The sequence below is a fragment of the Muntiacus reevesi genome, chromosome 2 (genome assembly GCF_963930625.1).
Source record: "Muntiacus reevesi chromosome 2, mMunRee1.1, whole genome shotgun sequence".
In the NCBI taxonomy this organism is placed as follows: Eukaryota; Metazoa; Chordata; class Mammalia; order Artiodactyla; family Cervidae; genus Muntiacus; species Muntiacus reevesi.
In genome coordinates this window covers 150,775,727-150,794,974 of record NC_089250.1, presented here as the reverse complement: position 1 = coordinate 150,794,974, position 19,248 = coordinate 150,775,727, and the positions used below count along the sequence as shown (strand labels likewise).

General features: G+C 40.3%; 1 long non-coding RNA gene across 2 annotated transcripts; it reads left to right on the top strand.

Moving 5' to 3' along the window:
* The first annotated feature begins 1,211 nt into the window (after positions 1 to 1,211).
* LOC136160115 (uncharacterized) lies at positions 1,212 to 19,071 on the top strand. Of its 2 annotated transcripts, none has more exons than XR_010661557.1 (6): positions 1,212 to 1,710; positions 5,667 to 5,741; positions 6,438 to 6,567; positions 8,900 to 9,026; positions 17,676 to 17,815; positions 18,089 to 19,071. It is a non-coding gene; the product is annotated as an uncharacterized lncRNA (long non-coding RNA). The 2 variants fall into 2 exon arrangements; XR_010661556.1 differs by having other exon boundaries at positions 5,667 to 5,755; positions 6,450 to 6,567.
* The last annotated feature ends 177 nt before the right edge of the window (positions 19,072 to 19,248 follow it).

Here is a 19,248-nt window from a genome sequence, read left to right as displayed (position 1 = left end):
CCCCTAAATACACATAGTATCGCTATCATTGGAGAGACAGAGGACAGACAGGTAGGTAAGTAGGTAGACTGGTAGGCAGGAAGAACTAATATATCTGTATTTACGGGTATATCTGAGGCTTCCCTGGTAGTTCAGCTGGTAAAGAATCCTCCTGCAACGCAGGAAACTCCAGTTCCATTCCTGGGTCGGGAAGTTCCCTGGAGCAGGGTATATATATATATATATATATATCTAGGGCTTCCCAGGTGGTGCTAGTGGTAAAAAATCCGCCTGCCAATGCAGGGCAGGTAAGTGATAGGAGTTCAACCCATTCCTGGGTCGGGAAGTTCCCTGGAGCAGGGTATATATATATATATATGGCTTCCCAGGTGGTGCTAGTGGTAAAAAATCCGCCTGCCAATGCAGGGCAGGTAAGTGATAGGAGTTCAACCCATTCCTGGGTCGGGAAGTTCCCTGGAGCAGGGTATATATATATATATATATATATATGGCTTCCCAGGTGGTGCTAGTGGTAAAAAATCCGCCTGCCAATGCAGGGCAGGTAAGTGATAGGAGTTCAACCCTTGGGTTGGCAGGATCCCCTAGAAGAGGGCATGGCCACCCACTCCACTATTCATGCCTAGCGAATCCCATGCACAGATGACCTTGGCAGGCCATGGTCCATAGGGTCGCAGAGCTGGACACGGCTGAAGCGACTTAGCTCGCGTGCACTAATAGGCATATCTAAGACAGATCAATCTGTTGATCTATCACACACATACAACCCAGCCCTGTGCTGTAAGACCCTTCTGGCATCTCTCCCAGACCAAGACACATTGCCTGTGCTGCGGTTTAGATCAAATGCTCCTTTACAGAGTCAAAGGGGCAAAAATAGGAACCCCTCAATCCCTCTCTTCCCAAAGACAATAGTGAGAGTGCTGGCGGTAGAGGACGTCTGGGTTCCCGCAAAGAGAACAGAGGAGAATAAAGCGAGAAACAGCGAGCAGAGGGTGCGGAGAGCGGCGGAGAGCGGCGGAGAGCGCCAGCACTCGCAGCGGATGCACTCTCGCTGCGCGGGCCCCGCCCTTCCTGGCCCCACGCGAGGGCTCCGCGGGCGGTTGAGCCCTGGTGGTATCGCGAGACTCCAGCCCTCGTGGCGGCGCTTCGCTCCTCGCCGGCCGCCACCTACCCGCGACGCCTCGGCCCGCCCCCACAGCGGCCCAACTTGTCTGGAGTTGAGGTCCTGAGCGCCTGGCCCCTGCAACCGGCCAACGGAGAGCCCCGCGCCGCCGCCTTGCCTCCGGGATCCCCCACTCCGCTCCTATCCGCTCCCGCGACGCGAAAAGTTGGCGAGGAGGCGCCTCCTCATCCCAGTTAAGCGCGCTCCTAGCCGGTGCGGGGCTCTCGGTCATCTGCGAGCCGGGCGCCTGAGGCGGCGGCTCTGCTGGGTCCTGTGGTACCAGAGTTCCTTCCCCGGGATCCTCTCACCGGTCGCTGCGAGTGCGGGTTCCTGGCCCCGCCTCCCCGTCCCGGAGCGGTGCAAGGGGAGCAGGAGCAGATGGAGCAGGGGTAGAAGACCCGGGGACTTTGGGCGGCGGGAGCGGAGACTCTAGAGCGAGCGTGAGAAGAAGCCACAGGCTGCCCGGATGGAGGAGCGAGGCTGACAGCGCGGTGGCGGCGCCAGGGACCCCGCTGCAGACAGGCAGCTCCGCTGTCCAGGCCGCCAGCCGGGTAAGTAAAGTGTTGGGGGGCGGGTCACAGAGTGAAGGGTGCGGGGAAGTGGGCGTTAAAGCCGGCTGCAGGGGCAGGCGGAGAAGCCCGTAGGAGCCTTCTGATCTGGGAAGTGTGCAACATAGAGCCTCTGCCTCCCTTCCAGAGGAGGTGCATCCCTCCCTCAGGGACTTCCATCTCTTTCTCCAGGCACCGGCCCTGAGGGGAAAGGCCAAGTTAGCGTGTGAATCCTACTTCTTGTCACAGTGGTCAGTGGAGTTTAAGACCAGGCAAAGAGTGGGATATTATTAAGTATTTAGTTTGCGGGGGTCATAGGGTTAACTTTTAGGGTAGTCTGATGTTTCCCTAAAAGTGATTTCCCTTTTACTTGCTCCAAGCTTACTGATGTCTCTAGTAAGTTTAAAGTGGATGAGAACTGCTATGGATGCAAGTTACAGAGAGCCTGTATTACGTTCTAAAGGCCCCGTGTGTGTGTATGTGTGTATGCATGTGTAGCGCTGGAGCTTCGCAATTTGTGAGTTATTGTTTGTTGTCCAGTGTGATCTAGTCCTGGAAACATCAACACCCTCTCTGATAACAACCCTTGATCTCCCCCATTGCCTGACCTGCCATAGTGAAGAGCACGCGCTGGGAAGTACTGCCCTTTCCTTATAAGGTGAAATAGATTGATAGATTGTAGGAGACTGGCACTTAGGGGCGGAGGGTGTGTGGTGGGCTCTGCTGGACACAATGAGGTCATTCAGCGTGAAAGTTAGTGATTTGGGGCCATGCCAGGAGAGGTTTTAGAGTTGCAGTAATAAATCTGCAGCTCTTCAATCTGTCTTCAATATCTTCAATTTAACAGTGAACTGGGAAATTCTTGTTGACAGAAATAGTAAAACAACAGCTTTTCTGGTAATGATTAGAGACCATTTTAAAAGTGTGTGAAAGTTCACTAGGCCACCAGAAAGAAATGTGAAAAATTACAACCAAGAATAGACAAAAAGTAAATGCATACATAGTTAAGAGGGGATTCAAGCAAGAGTTTGAGGGTTTGCTCTGAAATATACACAGATTATCCAGCCCAGTTAGTTCTACCATGTCTCCATATGTGATAGAATTTCCAGAAACCTCCCCAGAGACATGGCATAGACTTATACTCATTGTTAGCGTTGAAATAAGTTTGAACATTTTAAAATAAATACCTGCTCTTTAGGAATTCTGTTGGTACATAGGTATAGATAGTATTGATGCAAATCATGATATCAGCACTCAGTATTCACAGCACCATCCCAAGTGCATTTACCTGCCTAATGTCTAGCATTAAGGACACAGCTTCTGGTTTGTAGGTTGCTCATGTACAAGTTTGCCAAAATAATTGCAACAGAGATTCTCTTCATCAGTCGCCTGGAGATCTTTGCCCTCAAACCCTTCTTTAATACAGCTTTAACATCATTATCATTAAAATTATTCATCCCATTTAAATTTGAATTTTTAAAACTTCTGCACTTCTTCAATTAGTTGATTCAGAATAAAAGAGTAAAAAACATATCTCTGGGAAACCAGATGCTTGTTCATTTAAGAAATGACTGAAATATATTGTCAGGTTGTGTGTGTGTGTGTGTGTGTCTGTTGCATGCGTGCCTATATGTTTATGCTTACTAGCTATATAATGACGTTGTGGGTGAAATCATGGATGGGTGACATATAGATAGTCCACTAAGGCTACTTATTGTAGTAAGTAATAGGGGTGGTGATTATAAATGTTGGAGCACCCATAATTTTCTAATTAGTGAGCTTTCTCTATTGTCTGAAGTCTTCATTTTCTTAACTCCAACTCCTTACACACATACCTCCCCACACATACACACACACACACACACACACACACCCCTTTTTTAGTATGTATGTATATGTCCTCAATAACAGAGCTAATCAGTTTCATCTAACCAAATTTATCTGAGCATTATGGAGACAGTAGCATTTAATGTTATTATTTTTGTAAATTGGAATATGGGAAATCAAAGGAAACTTCTTGGATGAAGGTGACTTGACATGAAAAGCAAGAATGGAGTTTTGAGTTCTGGTTCTGTTTATCACACACGTTTGGCAACTCTGAATAATAATTTGTTGAGTTTGAATTTCTTCATCTGTAAAGTGAGGTCAGTGCCAATCAGGATTAGTTGACAGAATCATGTATCTTAATACAGGTGAAAAGGGCATTGTTACTGTAAAGTCATATACACATGTGTGTCACTGCCATTCCTAACACTTTGTTCTTTCAGATCATTAAAAGGAATAGTTCATCAACCCTAAATAGGAAGAGAAAGTCAAATTCAAAATTTGTCACTTACACTTCCTCCCCCAGAAAGAGGTGGGATGCAGGCACCACACATCTTTTGGATCTGACTGATCTTTAACTAAATGCCAAGGCTAAGATAGACTAACAATTATAATAACACCTGAATTAAAAGATATTAATTTATGGTAATTATGGACTGCCCATTATAACTTGGCTAGAATTCTGAGTGACTTCTTCGCCTCCCTCCTTATTCTTCCTGCCTCTTTCCTGTGCTTTTTGCTGATGCTCTTGGGGCAGCCTTTGGTAGATATAGTTTCTGCTGTGCACTCAGTGAGACTTTTCCCTGTTCTTTGAGTGTAATTTATGTGTTTTCAGAGTAATTCCCCAAATTTGAGAGTCATTCTTTAAATCCAGGCACTGATATTAACATCTTGTCATACAGGACAGCCTTTCTTGATGGAAGTCTTTGCATGATCTGAATGAAATTAAGGAATCCTGTGACTTCAAGAATGCTAAGTGCAAATAGTTTATCAGGGGCAAGAACATGTTGCTTCTATGCAACTTATTTTGTACATGATTTGATTTTTATGATGAAGTCTGCTGCCGTGTGTGTGTGTGTGTGTGTGTATGTTGATTTTTTTCTTCCACTGAGTTCCAAAAAGCTAACCAGCATTAGCTGATTAATCCTTGTGAAATTCTTATTAGGTAGTAGTAAGCATTAATATCTCTTTCTCACATGTTATGCTGAATATGATTCAATATGAATCATATTCATATTGAAAGTTTCATTTCAATATGAAACTTTGGTTTCTCATCCTCCTGTCTCTTTCTTAATATCAGTATCTCTCAAAAACAGTCATCTGCAATATGCTATTTAAATTATATTATTACGATGGTGTTAATGCTACTTGTATCAAATGCTGCATGACTGTCTGATTGTTTGACATTCCTGTCTTCTTCCTCAGATATTTTTAGACCTGAGATGTGTCCACACAACCTTGGTAATTAAGCTGGGTCATTTTTCTTTGGGGTTTTTTCTTTGGTAAAATGCCTTATTGTCATCATTAGTTTTCATACTAGTTTTGTGAGAGTCAGATTCTCACTCCCATTGCACAAATCAGCAAACAGGTTCAGAAAGGATAAGTGACTTGGCTAAGGTGTTATGGGGGTGTAGAACAGAGCATACCTTTTTGAATCTGATTCCAAAATCTATTCCTGTCTTACAAATTTTAACTTACAGTAAAACTTGGAAATCAGAACCTTTTAAGATTATAAAATTATTCATCTTGAGTTGATTTCAGAGAAGGATGAGAAGCGGTAAATCCTGATTATGGGAGCTCTCTATCTTTGAGAAAAAGGAATGTTGTTAACATGTGCTGGTCCATTTCATTCTTTAGCTCCAATAGAGACTGCATTGTTTCCCAACTTTCATCTTCATCTTTAGAGGATCTTAAAATGAACATTTGGATGATTTATTGAGCATAAGGTCATTGGCAAATTTTGGTATCTGGTCTTGTTTAATACATTTTTGAGTTAACAGGGTCTAGTTTTATTTTACATTGACTTTGAAAACTGGGTTTGGTGATCATTTCTGTAAGATGTTTTCACCTGACCTTTTTAGTTTTAATAGAGGTGATTATCGTTAGCAAACTTATATTTTTACTTTTCCCATCAGGTCCTGATGAAGAATGCAAATATAATGTGGCCTGGAAGGCAAGATGCTACTGAATAAAACAAAGCATATGTGGAGGTAGATGGACTTTGGTTTTAATCTCAGATCTTCTTACTAGCTATCTTTAAAGTAGGGAGATTGTCTGCTTTATGCTTTTTGAGGATACAGTGTTGATTGTTTCTCTTACATTTCACTCAGATCTGACACAATGTTTTAGTATCTTCAACTCGAGAGTGTTGAACATTTTGTATTTGTGAGTCAAGCTCTGGGGAAATAAAGATGGCTTATTGATCTATGCCCTTGACTTGAGAGTGAGCAAATCTTATATTTTACATGATTAGGTGTGTCTCTGCTGTTTTTATACATATGTGTTTATAAAATTCAACAGATTTGAATGCCACTATTTAAATCGGGTACTGGTATTTGCAGTAAGATATAAAGGTGTAGTAGTTTGTTTTACATTATCTTTGTGTTGGTAAATGTGAAATCTGTAGCTACAAAACACATAATTTAAGAGTATAAATTAAAATGCCTTTTTGAAATTTGCTAGTACCATCTAGATTAAATTTTGTCAATTTAATTAAACTAAATATTGACCTGGGAATGAGTCACATTTTTAGAGTTATGAGTACAATAGAATTGGGCACAAAATACATGTCTTGTCTTCTTTATCTATGGTGTCAAAAATTGCTAACATTCAAGGAGTAAAATCTGTGTGCCAGGGACAAGCTAACAACCTTATATACATTATCTTATTAACTTTTAATTCTACAGATATTTGCTGAGCACCTGGTATGTTCCAAACACTGACTAGGAGGTGTATGTGAACTGGTACCAAAAGTTATGAACATGTGTATAAGGCAGTAGAAGATGCCTGTCATCTGAGGACAGAACTGCTCGAGAGGTAAGGTGAGGTGGAGCCCTCTGACTGGGATGGACATGAGGGCTGGGGCAAGGGTGGTGCTTGCACGGGGCCGTGAATGGTACTGAGAACTTTAAAAGGGGAGTTTTGAGATGACAATCCATAGTGGTAGGCAAAAGAACTGCAAGAGCTAATGTGGAGAGGAAAGAGATTAAAATTTAATCTGTGACATCACTTTTGAATTATTATAGATATGATAAGTGAAGTGAAAGTTGCTCAGGTGTATCTGACTCTTTGCGACCCCATGGATTGTATAGTCCATGGAATTCTCCAGGCCAGAATACTGGAGTGGGTAGCCTTTCCCTTCTCCAGGGAATCTTCCCAACCCAGGGATCCGACCCAGGTCTCCCACATTGCAGGCAGATTCTTTACCAGCTGAGCCACAAGGGAAACCGAAGAATACTGGGGTGAATAGCCTATCCCTTATCCAGCAGGTCTTCCTGACCCAGGAATCAAACTGGGGTCTCCTGCATTGCAGGTAGATTCTTTACCAACTGAGCTCTCAGAGAAGCCCTAATTATAGATATAAGGCTTGCCAAATGAGAAACTGAAAAATCTATGCCAAGAAAAGGAAAAATATGCCATCCCTTAGAAATTTGATTGCCCTTTATTTGCACATTTAAATCTCACCTTGGATGTTGTTGCTTTTTTTTATCATGACATTTCTCAAGTGCAGTTTTCAAAAAATAAAAGACTGTCATTTATTGAGTAAACTGTATCAGAGACATCCTCAGCCAAGCTGCCCAAATTGCCACTTTATGTTTTTACATTTATATACAGATGTGACCTACCTTTATGTGAATCTCAATTATTTTCCTTCACCTCTAGAAAGTATGCAGACTGCATCTTTGTTTCCACCAGGGAAATTTGTCAAACAGTGTCTGCACAGTAGTCAACGATGATGGCCTAAATGAAGCTTGGCCAATGTGAGGAGGACCCAGACTCCTCAGAATGTAATGGTTACTGTAGAGGGCAGGCTTGAGTCTGCAGGTCAGATTGAGGCAATAGTTAAAAGCTTGACAAGAAACAAAAGTGAAATCCTACCATGTAAGGTGTATACTGAAAGAATAGAGCTTATTCTAAAATGTAGGTAGGTATAAAAGGACATAAATGCTCTGGTGTGAACTTTTAAATGTGCTTAAATGGGCTCGTGTCTCTCTCTCTGCTGAGATCTGCTGAATGTTTTTATAGTACTACCTTAGATCAGTAATGTACCTTTGCACTGTTCAAAATGACTCACTTTTGAAGAATTTTGTCCCATCACTTCAGTTTTATTCTCATCATAGTCCTGAGAGATCAGAAGGACAGATATCTTTATATCTACATTTTGCGGGAGATGAAATAGGAACTTTGCCCTGTGATTTACACTTCAGTTATTGGAGGAAGAGGGGCTAAAATTTTGGACCCAGCATTCCACTGATCCCTCAACTTGCTCAGGCTTTTTTTTTTGCCACAGGTTGGAGAGACAACTTTTGTTTTGACTGTAACCTGCACTGTCTGTCAGGGACCTCAGTGGTTGGAGAGAAGCATGGAGATTGGGCACCGAGCTCCTGGGTTTGAGAAGAACCTATACAAATTACACATGTTGGGCTTTAGATCAGTTTTCCTGGTCCGGGTTGATTTGTGGGTCATTATAAGCCCTTAAAAAGTGTCCATGCCCATCATTGACAAGAGGTATTCCAAGTGAGGTGCCATTGCCTGTTGATATAAGTGTTAAGTTCCCGCCATTGTAAATGAGTCATCGATCCCTTCTTTTGCCCTTGTGACTAATCAAGGCTGGGGTTTGGGGACAAGGCAGAGAGGTTTTTCGGAACAGTATGCTATCACATGATAACAGAAGCTGAATTTTAGCAACAGTGATATAAATTGCCACACCTTTTGAGCAATTCTCTGTAATAACATTGCAGAATATCACTGTGTTATTTAATTGAAACCTCACAACAATCCTGTGAAGTTGGTGTTGTCTTTGTTCTAACCCTGTGAAAACTGAGGCTCAGAGGAATTAAGAAACCTGCAGTAAGTTACTTACAGAGTGACAGATCAGGGATTTAAGTTTTGTTCTGACTTTGACTCTAAAGCTCTTTCTGCTGGATCACACCACCCCATAGATGGGTTTATTTGGGGGTTGCTTAGAGAATTTATGTCAGTCTAGAGTGATGATAGGGAGACCCTTTGGCATGAGGGGAAAAATCTTAAGTGTGCTCCTTTCCAAGTCACCATGTTCTCAGATTGCTGACCTGTTTTATTCCTTTCGTGACCTCCATTTATCCCTGTGAATAGTTCATGTAACATCACTAATGTGTTTTGTCTCTAGCTTGTTACCCAGGAAGATGTACAGAAGCTGTCATTTGCTTTCTCCTTGCTGGCTGCTGATCCTAAAGAAGTAGTACAGACACCATGGACACTCACCTTAAGATACTGCTACTGAGTTAAGTTATCAGGTAATTGGTGGATCATACTTTGCCCAGAGTCAAAGGTTTGAGGGTTTTGGTCACCTTCCCTAACTCAGATGACAGAGGATATGTGAATCCAAACTCATGGTCCATCTAATCCAGGGCTTGCCTGTTTAGATAAAGTAAAACATCTTTCTCTGGTTTAGTTCTTTACTTTCCACCACTTTCAGTTAGAATTATGAAAAGGGCATTTGTCACCCTGGCTTCGAAATGCTGTCTCTAATTTCCACCTGACCTGTCCTGAATTTTGCCCAGTGGTTGGAGGGATTTTGAACTGGACAGCCATGGGCTTGCTCACTGACAACAAAACTACCTTCAGGTATGATCCTCAGTTCAACTCAGTTTCATTCAGTCGCTCAGTTGTGTCCGACTCTTTGTGACCCTATGAATCACAGCACGCCAGGCCACCCTGTCCAGCACCAGCTCCCGGAGTTTACTCAAACTCATGTCCATCGAGTTGGTGATGCCATCCAGCCATCTCATCCTCTGTTGTCCCCTTCTCCTCCTGCCCCCAAACCCTCCCAGCATCAGAGTCTTTTCCAATGAGTCAGTTCTTCACATCAGGTGGCCAAGGTACTGGAGTTTGAGCTTCAGCATCAGTCCTTCCAACGAACACCCAGGACTGATCTCCTTTAGGATGGACTGGTTGGATCTCCTTGCAGTTCAAGGGACTCTCAAGAGTCTTCCCCAACACCCCAGTTCAAAAGCATCAATTTTTTGGTGCTCAGCTTTCTCCACAGGCCCTCGCATTTAAGGGACCATCCTTTACCCTTTGAATTTGTCTTTGTAACATTCTTGGTAAACAGTTGACCATATATGTGTGCATGCATGTGTGCTATGTCACTACAGTCATGTCCGACTCTTTGTGACCCTGTAGACTGTAGCCCACCAGGCTCTTCTGTCCATGGGGATTCTCCAGGCTAGAATACTGGACTGAGTTGCCATACCCATATTTTCCTGATCCAGGGATTGAACCTGAGTCTCTAATGTCTCCTGTATTGGCGGGCAGGTTCCTTACCTCTGGCACCATCTGGGAAACCCTGACCATATATATGTAGGTATATTTATAAATTTCCTATATTTTCAAAATTATTTATATTGTTTTTCTTAGGGAGAAGCACATCATCTTGAGTGTTACTGCTTTATAGTTAAATCTTACTTTCATATAATAAACTTACACTTTCATATAATTTTTATTGGGAAAATACCCCGTTCATTCATTTTTACATATCATCTGTTTTTGTGATCTGTGATACAACAGCAGAGTTAAGTAGTCGTAACAGAGACCATATGTCCTGAAGCACCTAAAATATTTTCTGTCTGGACCCTTACAAGAACAGTTTGCTGCCCACTGGTCTAGATCATGTGACGGAATTTTTAACCATTCCTTTTATTTTTGTCTGTACTATTTTGAATTTTTGTCGCGTGTAAGTATTGCTTTTGTAGTAAAGCTATTAGAACATCTTAAGTGATTGTGCTACATGCTAAGATATAGCCTTTTCCCTTGAGGTTGCACATACTATTAGGAATAGATATTTACACAAACAGAAAAATCACTATTTAGAATTTTAAATGCATAATAAAGATAATAAGAATTTTTAAAAGTTTTGTGAGGATACGAATGGGTGGATAGTCAACTCATCCTCCTGGCAGAGGGAAAAAGTGATTTTACAAGTAATTGAGGAGCTGGCCTTTATTTATATAGGATTAGGAATTTGCCAAGCCAGGGATGTTTGGGAGGAGGAGAGACAATCTGTACTCCTTTTCCCATCTTTCTTAAGAGAATTAGGTCCACCTTCATGTTTCTTAGTACATGTAACAATATGTGATGTCATTCTTCCTTTCTAGTCTCCTCCATCTCCATGCCATTTGGAACTCTGACTAACAGTCTTTAAATATAATGTTTGGTTTCCGTTTTCCTTTTATGCATCTTGTCTCAGACATGTCAGAGACATGATGACTAAACCAAAGAATCTGAGCTCCCAAAAGATTAAGATTTGCCTTAAATCTTAAACATTGCTCTTATCTCTTCAGAGTAGAATTCCGCTAGCATAGTTGTGACAGTTTCCCCTTCATATTTGTTGTGTTGCTTCTTCTGTACCAGATAGAAATGGGTGATGCTGTCATTTTCTTGGGAATGTGGCCTGAATCAGTGTGGTTGTCAAGGTGATTATGACAAGTCAGTAGTCATTTTCTGTTAGTGCAATATTGTTTCCCTAGGTAATGTGATATTTGAGAGAGGGAGTGATAACACCATATCCACCGTTAACTTAGTATATACATGTAAATGTGAGGGATTGGGTACCTAAATTAGTTTAATGCATAGCTCATGATTTTTATCTTAACAGCTTTCTCAGAGCTGCTCTGAAAGAAGAAAGTTAACTCATGTTAGACTTTAATTTTTTTTTCCCAAAGACTCCTGTCCCTTTATTCTTCCTACTATGGATATTTTAATTTTTTTAAGGTAACTGTACATTAAAAGGTCTTCCTTGTAGTTCAGCTGGTAAAGAATCTGCCTGCAATGTGGGAGACCTGTGTTCAATCCCTGGGGTGGGAAGATGCCCTGGAGAAAGGAATGGCTACCCACTCCATTATTCTTGCCTGGAGATTTCCCTGGACAGAGGAGCCTGGCAGGCCACAGTCCATGGGGGTTACAAAGAGTCAGACATGACTGAGCAACTTTCACTTTCACCAGACATTAAAAAGTGCCAAATTATCACCGCACTGCTTGTAGGATTTTCACAAATGAACACACACCCCCCACATATGAGTGTAGCCAGCACTCCTGTTGTTACAGCGCTCCAGAGGCCCCACCCCACTGATACCCTTCCTTGTCAGATTCCTCCCCTAGGGAAACCTGTGATGTGACTTCAAATAGCATAGGTTGGTTTCAATTGGTTTTATACTTCATAATGTTTATATAAATGGAATCCAGTTCTGTGTCCTTTTTATATCTGGCTATTTAGTTCAGTGTTATGTTTTTTAATTTCTTATAAATTGTATTTATATGTGAATTATTTGAGCTATATAATTTGAGATTTATTCTCATATGTGTCTTTTGGTGAACATACAGACATGTCTCCAGTACTCAGGATAGTTGTGTTCAGCTTTGGTAGATATGCTACATATTTTTCCAAAGTCATTATATCAGTTTATACTCTCATCAGCAGTGAATGAGTAATTTGAATACTGCATATATACTACCACTTGATATTTTCTACCTTATTCATGTTATCTATCCTTTAATTATGAAATATTGTCATATACTAGTTTTGATAAGTATTTCCCAGTTTACTACTAGAATCCATTATTCATTTAGCTATTTTCTTTGAATTAGGTGTTAGTTTTTGAAGTATAGTTGACATACAATATTATGTTACTTTCAGGGGTACTACAGAGTGATTTGATGTTTATATACATTATAAAATGATCACCATAACAAGTCTAGTAACCATGTGTCCTCATACAAAGTTATTATAGTGTTATTGATGATATTTCTGATGCTGTGTGTTAATTATATCACTGTAGCTTATTTATTTCATAGCTTGAGGTTTGTACCTCTTAACCCCTTCCTTTGTTCCTCCCTACCTCCAGCCCCCTCCCCTCTGGTAACACTCTATTTGTTCTCTGTAGCTTAGTTTGCTTTCATTTTGTTTGTTTGTTTATTCAAATATTTTGACTTTTATTCTGTTATTTTACCTGTCTTTATTTTACTGATATTTGGAAGTTTGGGGGGTTTGTTATATTTGTGATATATCTAATTGGGCTGCAACATGTGTCATGTGTACATTTATATATATTCCTACTATGTTATTTATATTTTCACTATCTTAGTGCCTTCTTGTATTGTGCAAAAGTTTTTAATTGCAGTCTACTTCTATATAATTGTTACTGTTCAAAACTTCTGAGTTAAGGAAACCAGCCTACATCAGACTCATCAAAACATTTTCCTTTAAAATTTTCTTATTAAATGTTTATTAGACTGTACCATTCACAGCTTGATTTGTGATCATCTTGATTTTTGTATATGATATGTAATACTGAAGGTGCACGAATACATGATTTTTCACTATGGCTATACAGTTGACACGGGATTATTCATTAGCAAGATTATTCTTTTTCCACTGGTTTGCATAGTGATCTTTGTTACAAATTTGTGGACTGTAAATTTGTCAGGTGTCTTTCTGGACTCTATTCAGATCCATTTGTTAGTTTTCCTTATATTAATATTATATTAATATATGGTTTCATCATCTTCACATGTTTAGCAATCTTCTGTTGTATGCCATTGTATGCCAGCTAGCATAGAAAAGAATCACAGAGAATACAAATAACACTGTCTTTCAAAAGAGAATTTGTCTTTTTGTCTTTTATGATCATAGGGTTGGGAGTTGACCACCTCAGTTTACGAGAGACTGATCTAGGTTTTATTTGGATTTCAGCTTTGGCAAAAGTCAGTCTTTTTTGGTTATTTCTTGCTGCCATGATGTGATTCTATATATTCTATTGATGTGTTGGTGTTTCTAGTGTCTTAAGCTTTGGAAAAGAGCTAGAAATTCATTTCTCATCATGGATGTTCAACTTAGCTTTATACTACTCTCCTCCCTCTTTTGGGAGGGTGTGGAAAATTGTGATGGTTTGGTGTCCACTAACTTCCAACCTCATCACTCAAGCAAAGTGAAAAATAACTGCTAGTTTTTCTTTCAGCTAAGGAACTATAGTTTTCTGCCAACCATCCAGGCTGGTCCTCAGACTCTAGCTCTGCCCAATATTAGGACATTGTGAAATATGATTTAGATTCTCCTTATCAATTCACCCTTCTTTGTAGGACTTTAATCAGTCCCGTCTACTGGGTCCTTGCCTCCCCCTCCTCCGGATGGGTCTTGTTTTCTAAGCTCCGTGAGATGGCAGGATTGACTCTTTGTGTTCTTGTACATCCTCAGAATTCAGCAAATGTGTTGTGAAGCAAACTGGACATGCAAATCTCTTAGAATGAAGGCAAGGAGAACAGTTAGAAGGACAATCTAGGCAAGAAGTTATAGTGATCAGAATTAGCATGTTACTTATAAAGATGGGTGAGTATAGAAAGATTTGATACAAATTTTAGCCTATACAACCAGTAACTGTGGGGGATCTAGGAAGGCTGGTGGGAAGAGAGAGAGTCAAAGAAGGTAATTGACAGTATGTGTGTGTAGTATTATATATATAGTGTATATTGTGTGTGTGTGTGTGTGTGTGTGTGTGTGTGTGTGTATATATATATATGTATATATATATATATATAGTGAGAGTGGACAAATAAGTGGTGCAGGATTTGGGGTTGCCAATTAGGGAAAGAAAGTCTGCACTACTCTGATTGTAAATGTGTGTGTGTGTGTGTGTGCGTGTATGCATTCACACAGGTGCACACAGGACTTCAGCTTGGCTATACTTGCTTGTTGCTCTAACCTCTGTCCTCAGTGTAGGATTTTAGATCAACAGTGGCCATACAGAAGCTTCTTTTATGAAGGAACGTCCATTGCTTGGTTAAGCCTTCAGTCTTTTGTTGGTTAATCGAGTCCTGTGTGATGAATGTACATACTATGTGTTTCCCTAAAAAGTCCATCCAGGCTACAAATACAAATCACATGTGGCTTCCTGCAAGTCCATTCTGAACAAAATTAAGGATCTTTCATAAGCACAGCTGTTCCCAAGGTTGGTGACCCCACTGAGGTTCACTCTAAGCTTTTCATCATCTCATGTAAGCAGAGAGTTGAGATGCCACTTCTGATTCATTGTATCACGTGACCACATCTTGGAAGCCTCCTGAATAAGGTGTATGTTATTAATTCAGAAGGCCAGGGAAAGTATATGAGTCTAAGCTGCTTCAAACCTTAAATGAGTTAAGAGAACTGAGTTGGTGCAACCTAACCAGAGATTGTTCAGCAGGCTATATATCCTCCAAGTTTGCTGCTAATGGAATCATTTTTGTTGCTTACCCACCCTTTCTTGAAATATCTTCATATGATTGAATTCTCATAAAGGCTGTAAGATGCACATGCTAATTCCATGGCAAAGAGGGTTTTTATATAAAATATAAAATTGGGGAGCCATTCAAATCCCTCTGCCCCCTTGCAATAAGTTATAAGTCAGTCCTCTCCACCAACAAGTTTCCTAGGGATATTATGAAGTGAGAGGTGTATTTATAAATTTATAATGAATTGATAAATAAGTGAAGAATGAAGCCTGCTGCTTCATTGTTATTTTCTTCTCTCACATTTTGCTTCCTCAAAGTTATCCTTCATTTAAGCATGTCAAGAGAGAACCTGAGTTTGGAATGGGTCTTGATGGAGAAATTGAGAGGATGTAAGAAATGATGTATAAAGAGCATAGAGAATGTGTGGTTGTTCAGGATTTGGCCAATGCATCAGAGCAACAAATTCTAATGTTCCATTCCCTGTAGAAGTTATGAAGTTGGTTAATGGAGTAACCTAATTAAGAAGCTAGCCTAGCTGACTCTGTAGAAAACACAACTTTTGATTGAATTTGGTAGATTTCTTTTGATTGAATTTGGTAGATTTCTTTTAATTGTAATAGTCAACTAAAAGTATTAGGGCTATTTACTTAATGGCAGGGACATTCTTTCATTGATCTGTAGTAACAGAATCTAAGGAGGTATTATTTTCCATTTCCGAATGTATGATGAGGTTGCTTCAAGAGTTGGCCCTTCTGTATCCCTCGGGTCTCTTGTCTGGTGAACTCCCTGCCCTTCTAGCATGATTGCTTGTCTTCCTGCTCAAGTTCAGTTCTGGAAACACTGCTGTTTCACAGTCTCTTGGTGTTATAGATCCTCGTGTTGCTGACTTCAGAGCTTCACTGAAAGCATCTCTGTAAAATTGCTAATTCATAAGGGCCAGCAGAGTTCATTCCTACCATATTGACTGCTTAGTGATACATATCCATTCTCTGTAAAGATGTAGATATATCTCTTTCTGTATCCCCAAAGACTAATTTTGATTTTAAAATGAATCTGTCATTTCTTTTTGGGAAGATTTGCCTTTACCTGTTTTAACCTGATCTTGTGGTTTTGGGTTCCTCATTGTGAGAAGGTAACATGTAGACCAAACCTTAGAGATGTCAACTCTCTTCTTTGAGAAGGGCATTACTTAGGTTGAAAGTGATCGCAGTTATCAGTAAAATTATATGAGGGAGAATAAAGCACCTCATTATAGTAAAGTCAGGATTACCCTGTTTATGAGCTCAATTTAATTAATTATTAAAGGCTAAGACATTTAGAGAAAATTTTTAAAGCATGCTATTAAGGTCAAAGTGGCTGAGATTCAAGTTTAAATGGTTTTAGCTGTTGTGTTGTTTCAAGAACTCTCTTCCATTTGGGAAGTTAATCTGAGATGTAAAGTGGAGAGACCTGGGCTGAGGGTCAGAAGACTTGCTTCACATTCCTTCCTAGCTACAAACTGGCTCTGAGACCTCAAATATGGCACTTATATTCCATTAATAAGGAGATAAAAATACCGTTTCACAAGTCAGCTATGAGAGCATCTGACGGAGTGAGGGTCTGACTCACTGTACATGTCCAGGGAAATTTTGGTTCAACTATATATGTTGATATTTAAGAGAGTTACTCAGGAAATTTCCATGAGCCAGGAAGTTTCATAAGATACTCATGGTCATGCTTTGTGAGCACTAGTCCAGGATATTTTTTTAGGTGAGGAGAAAATCATCAGCCTGATCCAGAAGATTGGAGTTTTAGTTCAGATTTGTCCTGCATTTGTTGTGGAATCTGGGCGCAAGTCTCATAACCTTCCTTAAGCACTCAGTTTCTGCACCTAGTCTATAAGAATAATACGTCAAACAGGTTAGTGCCATTTCTCTGTATATTTCTGTATCTGTAAAGTAAGCACAGTGATACCAGCCACTTCAGAAGATCTTCACAAGGCTAACATGATTCAACATGTGGAAATGTTCTAGCAGAGTGCTTCTTTCATGGTATGTACTGAATAAACATTCATTGGAATGATTTTCCTTTCTTCCTAGAACTCACTTGAGTAAAATTGCCAGTCATAAAAATCGGAATGCTGAGTACCATGTTAATGCCTTGACAATTTTATGGAAAGAAGAAATAAAAACCTGTCTAATGCCCCCAGTTTTATTTTACTAGCATTTTCTCTCCTCTCTCTCTGTTTTTTTTTTTTCCCCCTTTGGGATGATGTCTCTTTGTGGCAGAGCAACAACACCAACAACAACTACCAAAGGGACTAAAGGCCAGAAACCATGGATAAGAAAGACCACACCTCCTGCCCAGTCCTCTTCTGTGCTGCTGGGTTTTCTCTGATAGGAATGCATGTGTTTCTTCAAGAGCCCTGTAACCAAGAGCACAGGAGTTTTCTTGGAACCAGAGGCAGAAGGCTCCTGCTCCCTTGTGGCTCATATTCTCACTCAGCACCCAAGCATGTATTTATTTGGTGAAGTTCACAGCCTTTCCCTTCCTGCCTCAGCAGCTACTGTCCCAGCCTCAGACCCAGTCACAACAAGTGTGGCTGCTATGTGGATCATGTCTCAGGCAATTCAGAGAGCCTTTCAGAGAATAAAACTTTGGATTTGACTGTGAATTCTGCTACGACTCTCTCTTTCTCCTAGAGAACTATTGTGTTGGATGAAGCAAGAAGGTGCAAACTGTAATACTGTCATGAAGGCCAAAGGTTGAGGAAGAAGTTGCCATTTCTCCTTCCTGTTTACCACTCAAGGATCTATCTCCAGAATCCTTTTTAGAGTTATTGGTATCCTGGCTTTATACATATCCCCTGGTATTTGAGTACATATACTGGTGCTCACAGCATTGATTTAAAGTTAGTGGTTCTACTACCCTCTAGCTCTATGACTTGGGCATTCCGTTCTCTGAGCCTCAACTTTCTCCTCTTTATGATGGGAGTAGTCATGTCTGTCTGCTTGCCTGGTCAAATAAAATCTCAGCTTCATATATCTGATACCTTAGGGTCCCATACCTGAGTAGGAAGCTTGTGTGTTTCTTAACACAGCTTTTGCTGCTGAAGATGACCATTCCTTCATCAGCCTCCTGGACAGATGACCCTCTAGTATCAGACTGAGCTCTGAAGGATTGGGAAGCTGCCCTCCTCAGGAGCTCAGATAGTAAGTTGTTCTTTGTGCTGATCTGAAACCTGAACCCTCCAGTAACTTTTGCCTGCTGGTTTCTGTGTCATCTCTGGGTAACAGGGCATTTAACCTCAAACTCTTCAGTATCCTGAAGACTACTGTAAAAAGTACCATTATTTATTTATTTTTTTGCTTCTTTTTATTTTATTTTATTATTTATTTATTTATTTTTTCCAGTGGGTTTTGTCATACATTGATATGAATCAGCCATTAGTTAAGCTGGCTATCAAGTAATATTTTCAGTTCCTTTGCCTCCTCTGCTCTTGGAGTTCTGATCTGGATTGACTGCACGGAACAGAACATGGTGCCAGGTGTTCCTGAACATTCTCAAGGGTCCTTGTAGCATCAGTAATAAAACATTCCCTGATGACCCTAGAAGCAAGTCTGATTATTACTAATGGTAACTGTCCCCACCCATAGCGAGTCTGCTCAAATCTTAGAGCCATGATTGGCAAACCATGTTTCTTAACATGCTTTAAATTACTTTTAACATGGAAGTAATTTCCCCCTCTATTGCATTGCCATTTCCTTCTCCAGGAGATCTTCCCTACCCAGGGATCAAACCCAGGTCTCCTGTATTGCATGTGGATTCTTTACTGCTGAGCTACCAGGGAAGCCACGCTTTATTCTAAAAAATAATAAAGATGCATTAAATTTAATAATAGAAAAGACCTAGAAAAAAAATCTAAAGAATACTATGGAACTTATTTGTTGCCCATTTACTTTTAAAAAAAATAAAATATTTTTATACCTTACACCTTAGTCATGTTTCCACATAAGTGATTGTATATGTGTAATCGGTGAAATTATGTAACATGGTTATGTGCCTATACATTTTGTTCTCTTATGGATCATTGTATTGTATTTTCCCATGTCATTATCAGTTATTTATAAGTATCATCATAATGGTTGCATCATAATAATGAATATATACTATAATTTACTTAATGAACCCTCTATGGTAATCCCTAATTTGTAGCCAGTTTCCAGGAGCTTCAGAGCTATTCTCTTTGAGAAATGGAATAAGGGAGAAGGCAAC